The sequence below is a fragment of the Triturus cristatus genome, chromosome 2_2 (assembly GCF_964204655.1).
Source record: "Triturus cristatus chromosome 2_2, aTriCri1.1, whole genome shotgun sequence".
In the NCBI taxonomy this organism is placed as follows: domain Eukaryota; kingdom Metazoa; phylum Chordata; class Amphibia; order Caudata; family Salamandridae; genus Triturus; species Triturus cristatus.
This window is the reverse complement of record NC_140582.1, coordinates 784,079,722-784,092,853: the sequence shown is the minus strand read 5'-3', so window position 1 is coordinate 784,092,853 and position 13,132 is coordinate 784,079,722. Positions and strand designations below refer to the sequence as shown.

General features: G+C 45.7%; 1 protein-coding gene across 4 annotated transcripts in view; it reads left to right on the top strand.

The window, feature by feature from the left end:
* CRACD (capping protein inhibiting regulator of actin dynamics) overlaps nucleotides 1–13,132 on the top strand; it is an 870,477-nt gene that overhangs the window by 531,121 nt on the left and 326,224 nt on the right. The window lies entirely within an intron of this gene.

Genomic DNA, 13,132 nt, shown 5'->3' with positions numbered 1-13,132 from the left:
CTTCGCTGCGGAGGTTAGTGAATTCCTGAATCACACTGAAGAGTTCCTTGTAGTTAGTGGAGTTGGCAAGGATTTTGTTATGGATGAAAGTCCTCTTGGTGGTTCTGATCCGGTTGTGGTAGCCAGTCATGTCGTCCTTGTAGGTGGTGTAGTTTTCGGGTGTCTTTGTATTTCTCCAGTTCTTCTCCAGGTTTGTGCAGGTGCGTCTGGCTTCTTGGAGATTGGTGGTGAACCAGGCAGCTTTCCTGGGGTGCTGTTTGTCGGAGTTGCGTAGCGGGGCGAGCTCATCAGCGTAGTTGGAGATCCAAGTGTGGAGTTCTCTGGCTGCGAGGCTGGCGTTGGATGCCGAGGTGTGGTTGTCTCGGGTGAGGGTGGAGTTGAGTTGCTTGTCGGTGACCTTGCACCAGTTTTTTTGGCGTGGGCGTGGGGCGGGTTTGGGTGCCTTGGGTTTTTTGACGGTGAAGTGTACGCAGTGGTGGTTGGTCCATTGAGGTTGCATTGTCTGACTGAAGTGAACGCTGTTTCCTGCAGCAAAGATGGGTTAAAGGATGTGTCCTGCCCTATGGGTCAGTGTGGTGACGAGGTGTTTAAGTCCGATGTTGGTGAGGTTGTCACGAAGGGTGTTGGAGTTGGGGTTGCTGGGGTTGTCGAGGTGGAAGTTCAGTTCTCCGATGAGTATGTCGTTTTTTTGAGGCGATGGCGTGGGGTGCGATGAGGTCGGTGATGGTGGTGGCGAAGGAGGGCCGGGGGGGTTTGTAGACTAGGGTTCCGTGTAGTGTGGATTTGGGGCTGGTCTGGATCTGGAAGTGCAGGTGTTCGGCATAGGGGAAAGTTTTGCTGGAGGTGGTGAGGTGGAGGGTGTTCTTGTGGGCGATGGCATGGCCCCCTCCAGGGTGATTGGGGGAGTCCTTCCTCTGGATCTTGTATCCGTCCAGGATGGCGGTGTTGATGTTTGGTGCGGAGGCGGCGTTGGTCCAGGTCTCCGTGAAGAAGGTGATGTCAGGCGAGAGAGAGTTGAGTAGGTTCCAGATCTCCACGGCGTGTTTGTGTACCGAGCGTACGTTGAGGAGGATGCATCTTAGGGTGTCGCCGGTGCTGGCGTCGGTGGTTTTGGAGGCCGGGGTAGTGGTGAAGGTCTGGCAGCAGTGGAGGCAGGAGAACTGTCCGTGGGTCGTGTTTGGCAAGGCCTGTTGTCAGTCTCTGTCTTCCTGGATTGAGTGTGTGAAGGGTGGCTGTGCTGTAGCGGAGGGTGGGTCGAGATGCAGGGTCCCTGGCGCTGGTCGTGGTCGGGTCGCGGAAAGGCACAGACAGGCTTGCATTAGGTACACATTCGGCGCGCCCGCCATTTATTAGGGGAGGGGGGAGGGACGATCAACTGGGAGGCGGGAACGTGCAAGGACAGGGGGAGGGGCCGCAGGGGCAGTAGTGGCGGGAAGAGGGAAGCGGGAAAAGAATAGGCACAAAACAAAATAAACAATTATAAAAAGGGAAAAACAGATACAATTACCAAATGCAATTACCAACAATTGAACAATTAGACGCAGACAGAAGGAAACTGTCAGAGGCAGCAACGGGCATCACACGGGGCAGACAGCGGCCTTGAACACCTCCCAGGAGGAGGCCGGAGAGCTCTGTGGCAGTGAAAGTAGAGCGGACCTGCTGGGGAGAGAGCAGGCGAGTGACCGAGGGTCAGAGGTCTTACTCGTGCTCCCCCGCAGCGGCCGCCATTAAGTAGGGGGGGGACCATCAGCTGGGAGACGGGAACGGGTGAGGATAGGGAGGAGGGGCTAGAGGGGCCGCAGCCTTAGGAAGAGGGAAGCGGGAAAAGAACACGCACAAAACCAAAAGAAACAATTACAAAAGGGAAAAACAAAAACGGATACAATTACCAAATACAATTCCCAATAATTGAACAATTAGACGCAGGGAGATGGAAACCGGCAGAGGCAGCAACGGGCAACACACGGGGCAGACAGCGGCCTTGAACACCTCCCAGGAGGAGGCCGGAGAGCTCTGCGGCAGTGAAAGTAGAGCGGACCTGCTGGGGAGAGAGCAGGCTAGTGACCGAGGGTCAGAGGTCTTACTCGCGCTCCCCCGCAGCGGCCGCCATTAAGTAGGGGAGGGACCATCAGCTGGGAGGTGGGAACGGGAAAGGATAGGGAGGAGGGACTGCAGGGGCAGCAGTGGCGGGAAGAGGGAAGCGGGAAAAGAACGCGCACAAAACCAAAATAAACAATTACAAAAGGGAAAAACAAAAACAGATACAATGAACAAATACAATTCCCAACAATTGAACAATTAGACGCAGGGAGATGGAAACTGGCAGAGGCAGCAATGGGCAACACATGGGGCAGACAACTGTCTTGAACACCTCCCAAGAGGAGGTTGGAGGGTTCTGCGGTGTTGAAAGTAAAGCAGAGCTGCTTGGGAGAGAGCAGGCCAGTGAGCGAGAGTCAGAGGTCTTACTCCTATTTATGCAGTTAGTCAATTTACACTGTTTCTATATCACCAAAATTTAGATTTATACCCACCTCAGAGTGCTTTGTCATGTACTAATCTTACATATTTTATTTGGTTTATTATCCTGGGGTCTGGGACACTCTGCATTTAAGAATGGTCGCCTCAGCATCAGGCCACACAGTAACTCGTTCTTTGCAAGGGGAGACTTAGGGCAAATCTCAGACTGGAGAGAGACATTCAAGCTGGGATTACCAAAGATGTGACTGCCTGCCAGAAGTTTTGGTGATGGCCCAGTCAAATGCTTCATGAGGTGCCCCTACTCCCACTCCAATGTCTGTTCTCCATTCGACTTGCCCCTCAGTCCGCTTCTCTGGTTATCATGCGTTTAAATCATCACCATGCGATGGGAAGAGAAATTAGAAACTGGAAACACCTCAAAACTATTATTAGGCAAAACAGGTGTTGAGTGTACAGGCTTGTGTAGAGATGAAATCCTCCGTCTCTTAAGTAAAGTGGGGGCAAGGGCCCCATTAACCCTGATGGCTCTTGGTCAAGAACGGGCGAGTGGCTGAAATTTAGTCGTAAAGGCATGCCATCAGCAGTAGACTGTAGCAATAGTGAACAAAAACTACCAATTTCTCTGCAGGGCTTTAGCTCCACACAGATAATTTAAATGCAAAAACGTATTTTTAGAATATTTGCAAACACAGATAGATTAGAAAAAAGGAAATATCACTAAGTGTGGAGAACTACAGCACTCTTGCAGTTGTGCTATAGTTCTGCACTTTTAACAGTGTTTCCTGTTACTTTTAATCTCTCCAGGTGTTTGTGAAAACCGAGTGTTATTTACAAAACAAGCATTGGCAATGACAACAGCTTTGGCTTTAAAAGAAATGTGTATGGTAATGGGAATGGATATGTATTTGTGTGGAAGCAAAGAACTGTACAATAATATCAGTGTACATTAAAAGGTCAGGCGACAGTTGCAAGGTCAAGTCCAACCTAAAAATCCATGTTGGTTAATAGCTGCCCTTCTTCCGTGTGTGCTGCTGCCAGAGTAAAACACCACAATTATCCAGTTATCTAAGACATTTTAATAGCATTACAATGTTATGTGTGTGCTCCTGAAATTTTAAGCTCTGGCAGCTGGAAAAATAAACAAAATGATTACAGCTGTGTGGAGGACAAGCACATTTTGTGGAAGCATACAACTTCTACCCAATCCAAACATATACTCCTGGCTCCCAACACGTGGGCGGGGTCAAATCCCCTCTACTGGTGATTCTCAAATAATTGTCTGGCGACAGCTGTGCTGTCAAACCAGACCACAAAAAGAGAAAGAACATTTATACTTTTTTCAACTTTTAACACTGTGGGGTGCAAATACCCACAGAGCAATTACTTATTTTTCTGGTTCCTTTTTGTGTTAAAACCTATGGGAGATAGCATCCCACCCTCTTGGTCATTGATGCTCATTATAGCTTGAGACCATTACTGTTTATTACTGACTGGAGGCATTGAGACTCATAATTACCCATGGCAATAAATGTTAATTAAGGCAGGGCCTTTGTGGAACATTTGTAAAGGGAGCCATTAGTGGTCATCACTGCTTCCACCAATTGTATGAATGCCTGGATCAAATGAGGCTTGTTACTACCTTTGGCCATTGGGGCTCATTACTGTTTTGGGACAATAAAGTAATACTGTATTGAGCGGATATTCATCATTCTTACTATCTACACCCATTATTATCTGGGGCCCTTGATAGTCGTTATTGCCTGGAAAATACTTTTTTGCTAAATTAATTTTTATTTAAGGCAAACAAAACAGTTAGTTCTGACATTTTAATACAAATCGCATCGTAACACCTTGGATTTGTGACTTTTTATCAAACAATCACTCATTCTCCATCTAGCCCATAATATGCCAACAAGTTACCCCGAATCCTAGAATGTTTCTGAGGCAACTTCTGACTTGGTAAATTGGTTGCTCTTGCTGTGCACATCATTCTAGTCCTCACTGCCACTCCGGCAAGGAAGATGGGGTCTGGGGACTTCCACTTGCGTGCAGTATCTCTTTTGGTGACTGTTGTGGCCACTCCATCCAGAATACAGTCTCTCCGGGTACCTTCTAACATTCCCAGAACGGCCACCCACAATACCCCTTCAATCCATGCCAGAACCATGCACCTTTGGGGCATAACCAGACCATATGTAAGGAGTCTGTGTCCACATTGGCGCAGCAAAAGCAGGCAGGATGCGGAATTATGCCTACATGTCAAAAAGTACAGGGTGTGAGATAGGTTACATGTAAATAGTTCAACTGGATCAATCGAAGTCAAGAGAAGGTAGCAATATCTCAGAGGGCCATCTGGGAATCTCTCCAATCAACGGCATCAAGTGATCCAATCCAACTTTCCCACTTCTGTTTAAGGGTTGTAAATGTATCAAGGGCAATAATAGCAAGAGTACGATATGTCTGAGATACAGCACCAAGACACATCAGGGTATATGTGCACTTAACAAATTGCCATAACATAACATAGTGTTATATTACCCATTTAGGCTCATGTAGTAAGCTGTTTATTGCTTACATTGCCCTACAAAAATAACATTTCAGCTGTGAACGTTTGTACACATTTGCATGCACGATAATGTTGGATATGTTTCTCTGAAACTCCTTTGTTTGTTTCCTTCACACAACATTATCACGACAACTTGAACATCATGTATCAGGCCTCTCTACGCACTGGGTACAAAAGACATCCTATCTTCATCCACGAGGCATTAATGCTATCTACATATCCATGACATCACTAATCTAACACGCACACAGCGAGGCTGCCTTTTATTAGAAATAATAGGCATACCGATAGATTGGTAGAGGAGGTACTTTCGCTGACACTGAGGGTCTGTGCATGCTGACAATCCACAATGCACCGGTCGGACATTCCATACGGGTTGTCCAACTCGAGACCAAGATGGGGTCCATCACTCTCTCCCATCAGGTAATGGGGTTGGACCGTCCCTTGGGGGGATTCTTGGCTCTACACCTACACACACTCTAGGTAAACTTAGAGTAGGGTTCGCTTAGTAGGAGTACACCAGATTACTGCCTTGTTTATATGCCTGCATAATTGTTTAGCACCATGGTAGAACTATATCTATATATTCACGCTATTGGTGCTTGTTATCACGTTTATCTGCTTCTGTCTACTAATCATTGCAGCTCACGTATTTTATGCAAGAATAACGCTGGTTCAATAAATATTATTGAAAAGTCCCACTGTGTTTTCTCTGTATATTTCTCTGAGAATAAGTGAGCACGAGTGACTGAGCAAAAGATTCTGTACTGTTTCCATGATTCCTGAGGAATCAGGGTTGTCATGTTGAGTGGTTGCCAGAACCATTCGCTCCCTGATAGGTTAGGGGGGCTTACGCTGGCACTGTAAGCTAGTTGGTCTTTAGGCCTACATATCCTGCGGGGATGTCTGGAATTAGTCTTGACACCAAGCCTCTCGTTTATGTTGGCCGAACAATGGGCAGGTCCTACGGATTGGTAGGAACTACACGACAATAGCTCCATTATCTATTTGACCCACCAGAAGCTTGGCTTCAAATGGGTTGTATTCGAGCTGTTCTATTATCCCGGGCAGATGACTAGCAAGGGTGCGGTAGAGCTGCAGTTATTTGTTGAATAGAGCTTGAAACAGGTGAAAGTGAGCTTATAAGTCCTAAAAAGTTTGCAAGTGTTCACTCCGCCATATGTTTTCCAGATTCTTAATGCCAATTTTGTCCCATTTTGCAAAACCTTCCAGCTGGGCGTTATGATATAGCCATTTCTCCAACCATCATGGAATTTGATGTGTCAATGTGTTGTCCCAACTAATCAAGCGTAGTGCCAAGCACCAGTTTATTAAGACCACCCACGTAACCTCTAGCAGGCACTGAGGAATTGGACTGCCGTATAACATACCCATCACATTATCGATGCCCAGAAAGGAGAGTTCCATTTGGTATGCCAGTTCCTCCTAACCCCCCCTCAACCACTCATTTATAACTAGTATGTGCAGCCAAGTAGTACAGGTGGAGATCAACCATCCCCATCACTCCATTGTACACTGATTGCCGACATTTAGCTAAGGCTATGCATGGAGGGCGACCTGCCCACAAAAAGTAGCAAATCATGGGGGCAAGGCTCCGAAACCAGTGGCTCGGAACCATAAGCAGGAAGTTTTTAAGGGTGTACAGGAAACGTGGAAGTATCATCATGTTAAACAGGGCCACCCAGCCAAGAATATGGAGTGGGAGCTGCACCAATTTCTGAAAATCCTTTTTCATCTTAACTACCAGAAGGGGGAGATTGAGGCGCTATGTCAGTCCAAGTTCTCAGGAAACGTATATACCCAAGTATTGAAAGCTTAGTTCTTTTATAGGGATAAAAGTTTGCTAGGAAGTGACCTCACAATCTCTTTGGAGTGGGGCCAGTAGGGGCTTGCTCCACTTCGCTCGGAGGCTGGCCACTTCCTCGTATAAATCTAGGATTTGCAAACAGCAAAGCCCTGGAAAGTGTAGATTGGTCAGGAAAAGAAGGACATTGTCAGCAAAACTTTAACTTGTCTGCCATGCTCCCATCTCAGCTGCAACCCCGCACTTGGGCATCACATCTTATCAGCCTAGCTAGGGGTTCTATAGATAGGGTGAAGAGAAGTGGGGGCAAGGGGCAGCCTTTTCTAGGCCTTCTGTGGATAGGAAATGAGCTTGAGACCATGCCATTTATTTGCAGTGAAGCAAAGGTTCAGAGTATAGCAGCCTAATGTAAAAAAGCAGATGGCCCTCTGAGCACCGATGGTTTGCGACCGAACGTTCGGATCTCACCTGGTGAATCCTAGGGTGTGGATCCAGCTGGCCAAGTCAGGGGGCCATCAATGTCAGAAAATTAATTGGATTTTGGCAGATGGCAGATGAGGTCGCGGAGCACTCTCAAATTGCTCCCACTTTCTTGGCTGCTCAGGCCACCCCCACTGCCTGGTAAAGATTTAAGATAGTTACTGAGACATTTATCAAGACAGTGGCTACCCAAATTATAGTGTGCTTGACAATCATACACAATGTGCATGAACAGCTTTATGCTCATTTAAGAAAATACCACATGTTCATTTATCTTGTGGATTTATCAGCCACCGTCTCCCAACTTCAAAAGTAAAGCTTTGACCCAACTGCATCTAAATAAAAGCTTGACCAAGTGATGATAAATGTAATTCAGACTATGGACTTAAGTGACCATTGTTCTTAGGGCTATAAAATAGGATTAAGTTAATTATAACTTAAAGGAAGTCTTCTCACAATCTGTAGTCACAATATTATACATTTTGATGATCAAACAATTCCAATAAAGTAGTGTGGAACAGAATGTAAAGTGAATACAATCCTGGCTCTAGTATAAGGATTCCATTGATCAACCTCTACCCTAGCAAAATCATGGAAAAGGAGGTGACAAACTAACTTTAAGAAAATTTGGAACAAACCATCTTCTCCAATGCCATCAGTTGGGATTAGGGCCTATGAGAGGCACTGAATCTGCCTTAGCTATCATTAGGGAAGAGATCCTTTTCTCCAGGATTTAGACAAGAAAACAGCTTTTATACTTGACCTTTCCACTGCCAAAGACACAGTGGACCACATAATGTAGTTAGAAAGGTTGGCACAATGGACAGGCATATTCAGAACTGCCCTGAATCCAATCATTGTTCATCAACTTCAACTTCAGCCAAAAAAATGGAACTGTGGAGTAGTCCACAAACACGATCCCCTTGCTCTGTACTTCGAGGTCATCTCTTTCTTGTCTCCTGTTCAACATCTACAAACACGCCTTGGCTAAGCTTATTGAGCAGTGCCAAATTAACTCCCAAATTTACCCTGTTGATACCGGACAACAGCTAGTTCAACCACCATTACCTTGTGCTTGGCCCACATCTTCCACTGGATGAAAGAGAACTTCTTCTGCATGAATGGAGCCAAAACACAGATCTTGGACCCCAGGCCTTGGACTCCAGCGGGTGCACTGAAAGTAATAAACCTGAGAATATTTGTTTAACTCAGAACTTTTGTTTACACGAGACATCAGTGCAGTGGTGAAGGGTGTCGTCTGCCACTCTCTCTGCTCCAGAGGATTCATCCACTACTCCAAAGTGAACACAAGGTGTAGCTAAAAAGAGCACCCATCATAGCATGTCTCGGCTACTGAAGTATTATCTACTCTGGTCTGGCTATGAAGCTTTCTGTCAGACCACAAAGGCCACAGAACCAGGTAGCTCCACTATGCTTTTACCTCTGTAAGCACTTCCTTATCAAATCTCCCGTCAAAGAGCTCCAAAGGCTTTCAGTAAACAGAAGGATTAAGTTCAAGCTCCTCTGCACCATTTTTGAAAGATGCATGGGCCTGGAATACATAGAAATTGTCACCACACTATTCCTCATCATTCATTCATTACTAAGAATGAATCTTCAAACCTGATTAACCAATGACCTTTCAAGTGGCAGAAAGACAGTGGTAAATCTGTGGGAGTAAAAGAACCAAGACTGTGGAAAGCTCTAAACCCAAGCTTGAGATCTCAACCCAGACATATGTGGTTCAAATAAGTCTTAAAAACAACTTTTTTTGACACGCCTCCAACTAATTTCCGCAATGCCATCCAATAAAGGAGTCTCCCTTGAAGAATAGTGGGCATGGGTTCACGTCACCCGACTGAACTCGAACTTCCCCCTCATCCTGATTTTGCTGCCTCTTTTGTCATCATCTTTAATGCATTGAAGAAACCAAAATGCAAACATTAATAAATAAATAAGTTAGGCAGGTGTTAGATTGAACTGCAAGAGAAAATATTGAACAAGCATTGGATAGGCCAATAGGTCTGGCCTTTCCAAGCTGGTGTGCTGATTGTTTTTGGTTTACATTTTTATTACAAGCATATGCCACACACTGTAAAAAGTTGAAAAAAAGAAAACATGTTGCTTAAACAATATGGCTCTAAACGTGCAGTAAAAAAAATAAAGTATAGCCATCAAATACATTTTCATAGAACAGTATTGGCGTCCCCTAGCACATAGGTGTACCAGCTCTTCCATTGAAGTCCACTTCTTTTTAGGAAGTACACTTGTTATCAGGCACACTGCAGTCATTTGGTGCAAGAAGCCAGTGGCTGAAGTGGGCTGACCCATTGCACAATGCTGTGTGCTGTGATGTGTGGAAGTAAAATGTGAATGACACATGAACAGACCAATAGGTAACAAGGGCTAACCCAAGAGTCCTCAATGTATGTTTATAAGCACATATTTTTTATTTATGATTTATTTGATAAGATGAAGCTGGCAAGACATTATATGAGGGTGGCAAGACATCTAAAGCTGTCTCTAGATGGTGACCTAAAAATATCAATCTGATACCTTTGTAGTGAACAAGCATACCTAACTCGAGGTCAACCTTAAATCCCACTGAATGATAATAATAAGTTTGAAATTTATATAGTGCATAGTTACTTGGTAATGAAGTGGCCCAGCGCTGCGGTCCCAGATCCCACATGCTACAGACTCATAGAAAATAACAGCTCTCTTCTCCCTAAACAGCCATGTTTTTAAATTCTTTCCAAAAAGTGCTTCCGAGGAGGCCTGTCGGATAGAAAAAAGCAGTGAATTCCAAACCTTCGAAGCCAGGAAACCAAAAGAGCTGCCACGAAGGTGTTACTCTTCTCACTTTTGGAATACAAACCCTACTAGCCCCCAAGGATCTGAGATTCCTCCGAGCAGTATAGGATTGAAAGAAAAGCTGCTTATACCAAGGGCTACTATTTGTCAAGGCGTTGTAACAGTAGCACATAGCCTTGAATGCGATCCACTTCTTCACAGAAAGCCAGTGAAACTTAGTTAACGAAGATCTCATGGATAGCTTCTACAACTGTGGATTGTTGAAAGAAGTCTCAGAGGACATGACCAAGCTGGTTCTTCTAAAGAATCATGAGATTTAATTATATGAACCACCCATCGACCTTCAAGAGAGTACTAGTATATTTATAGTTGTGAATGTTCTAAATCAAGGTCTCAAAAAGGGAAAGGGCATTCAATGCCTAAACAGCTGACAAATGCATGTCAAAAAAGGTTGCAACCCGAAGGTCTTTAGTCTGACAAGATGGGCTTTGTGGGCTTTGCCCTATTACTTATGGAAGGATAAAATGGCACCAGCATTTGGCCATTTCTGACACCGTGGTGGCCTATCCATCCTCATCTACCACTGATAAGATCATTCTATGGAATTTTTAAATGGTCAGCACTTGAACAGATGATGATGATGAGGTCAACTGGGCTGGGCATGGGTAGTATCATTAAGTGTTCAAGGGATGTGCTATCCCCGAGAATGGCAGGAGCATATTCAGAACGTAAGCAATAATGGATACAGCTAATGTGCGAAGAACACCCTTTTTATCTGGTACTAAGCAACATGTCATCAAGAAAAAAATGCACATGATGGGTCCTAATTGTAGAATCCTATTTAGTCTGAAGAACCACAAGAATTAGTCCTCTATTTGCTGGCCTTGTACGCCCTTACTCAAAGAGCTCCCTGTTACACAGTGTAAAAAAGCATGGGCTCTAGTGGGATTCTGGCAGTTTTCTTGAGCAGAATCCATAATCTGCGCCAGTCACAGCAACTTTTCCTGTTAGGTTCCTGGCACAGTTTGCTGAAATGGGACACAGATGGGGTGCCAGCATACATTCATGGTGTGGGTCACCTAAGGCTGCCGAGAGTGATACTAATGAAATCGACGATCAACTCTGCCCTGACCGGAAGTAGTTGGAGCGCAGGTATAGCACAGCTGTAGCCTAACTCCTTGCCCTTGAGGGCAAACAAAGATGGACTCAACAAGAGGCACATTGATCTGTAGACCTTGCCAAGCACAGTAATATGCGAGTTATGTAATAATAAAATCATTTATATAGTACACAATGCAAACTGATTATGAAATACATACTATAACAAAATAAATATAAAACTGAACCAGGAGGACAAGTAGGACCAAGACCAGGAGCAGAAGAACCAGGATAGTCCTGACAAGCAGGATCAGGAGGATCAGAGGTAGCAGAACTAGGAAAACCAAAACCAGGAAGAACAAGAAGACCAGGACCTGGAGGATGAGGACCAGCAGTGCTAAAGGACCAAGACCCTGGAGGAAGATCCGGGAGGACTGGGATTATCGCGACTACGACTGTTACAATGGCCAAGCCCATCAGGACAAGCATTAGAGGGAGTGGCATCAAAGGATTAGGATTAAGAGGACCAAAAGGAGCAGGAACAGGACCAGGCCTAGGGTGTACATGAACAAAGCTATGGATAAGAGAACCGCCAGCAAGAGGACCAAAACCAGGAGGACCAAGACAAGAAAACCAGTAGAAACCAGCGCCACAAGTAATTGGGATAAAGTGACGAGAAGACGAGGGCCAAGCCAGATGGACTAGTAAAATAAAGACAGGGATGGTCAGGAGAAACAGGACAAGGGGAACCAGGAAGATCAGGACCCAGAAGACCAGACTATCCAGGAGCAGAGAAGACAGAAATATGACCAGGACCTGGCAGAGGACCAAAACTAGAAAGACCAGGGCTGTAAAGACCTGATGCCTTAGGACCAAGAAGAAGACTAGGAAGACCAGAATCGAGAAGATCTGGAGGACCAGGACCTGGAGGATAAGAACCAAGAGAAGCAACAGGATTAGGAACATTCATTTCAGGGCCAGATCTCAGAGAAGGAAGACCAGGAGGAGGAGACTCAAGAGGATTCGGAAAAGAGCTAAGACGAGGATGAGGACCAGCAGGAAAAGGAGTGGGACCAGAAAGAAAAGAGGAGGATCATGAGGCTGGGTAATACAACAAGGACTATGAAGAGAAGGAGCAGAGGAGGACCAGGAGTAGAAGGAAGGAGAACAGTATCAAGAGGCAGAGAAGGGTCGTGTAGGGGAGGACCAGGGGGGTGGACATGATGAGGAGGCGATACTGACCGGAAGGGAAGGTGGGAGAGCACCGGGAGAACCAGGTGAGGACCAGTACCCAGAGGAGGACAAAGGTCATGAGCAGGTCGTGACCAATGCTGCAGAGGAATATGACCAGGAGGAGGACCGGAAGGTGGAAGAGGAGTATATAAACCAGTAGGTCGTGAACCAGGAGCAAGACAAGGTGGCTGAAGAGGAGGACCAAAGGAGGAGGCTAAGGTCCAGGTGAACAAGGAACAGGAGGATGATAATGATAATGAGGAGGAGGAGAAGGAGCAAAACGAAGAGGAGGACCAGGACAAGTTCAGAACTCAGGGGAGAGAATAAGAGGACCAGGAGGATCAGGAATGGGAGCAGGAGAAGTCAGACCAGGAGCAAGAACTAAGGGAGAAGATGGATCAGGAGGCAGAAAGGAAGGAAAAGTAGGAGGACCTGGCTCAGCGATATCAGTGGGAGCAGAAGGCCTAGAACCAGGGAAAATAAGTATGTGAGGCCCAGAGTACCAGGGCCAAAGGACCAGGGGGGCCATGACCAGAGGGATCATCAGGACAAAACAGACCAGGGACAGAATGACCAGAGCAGGAACAAAATGACCTGGAAAAGAACCAATACCCAGAATCATCAGGGCTAAGAAAACC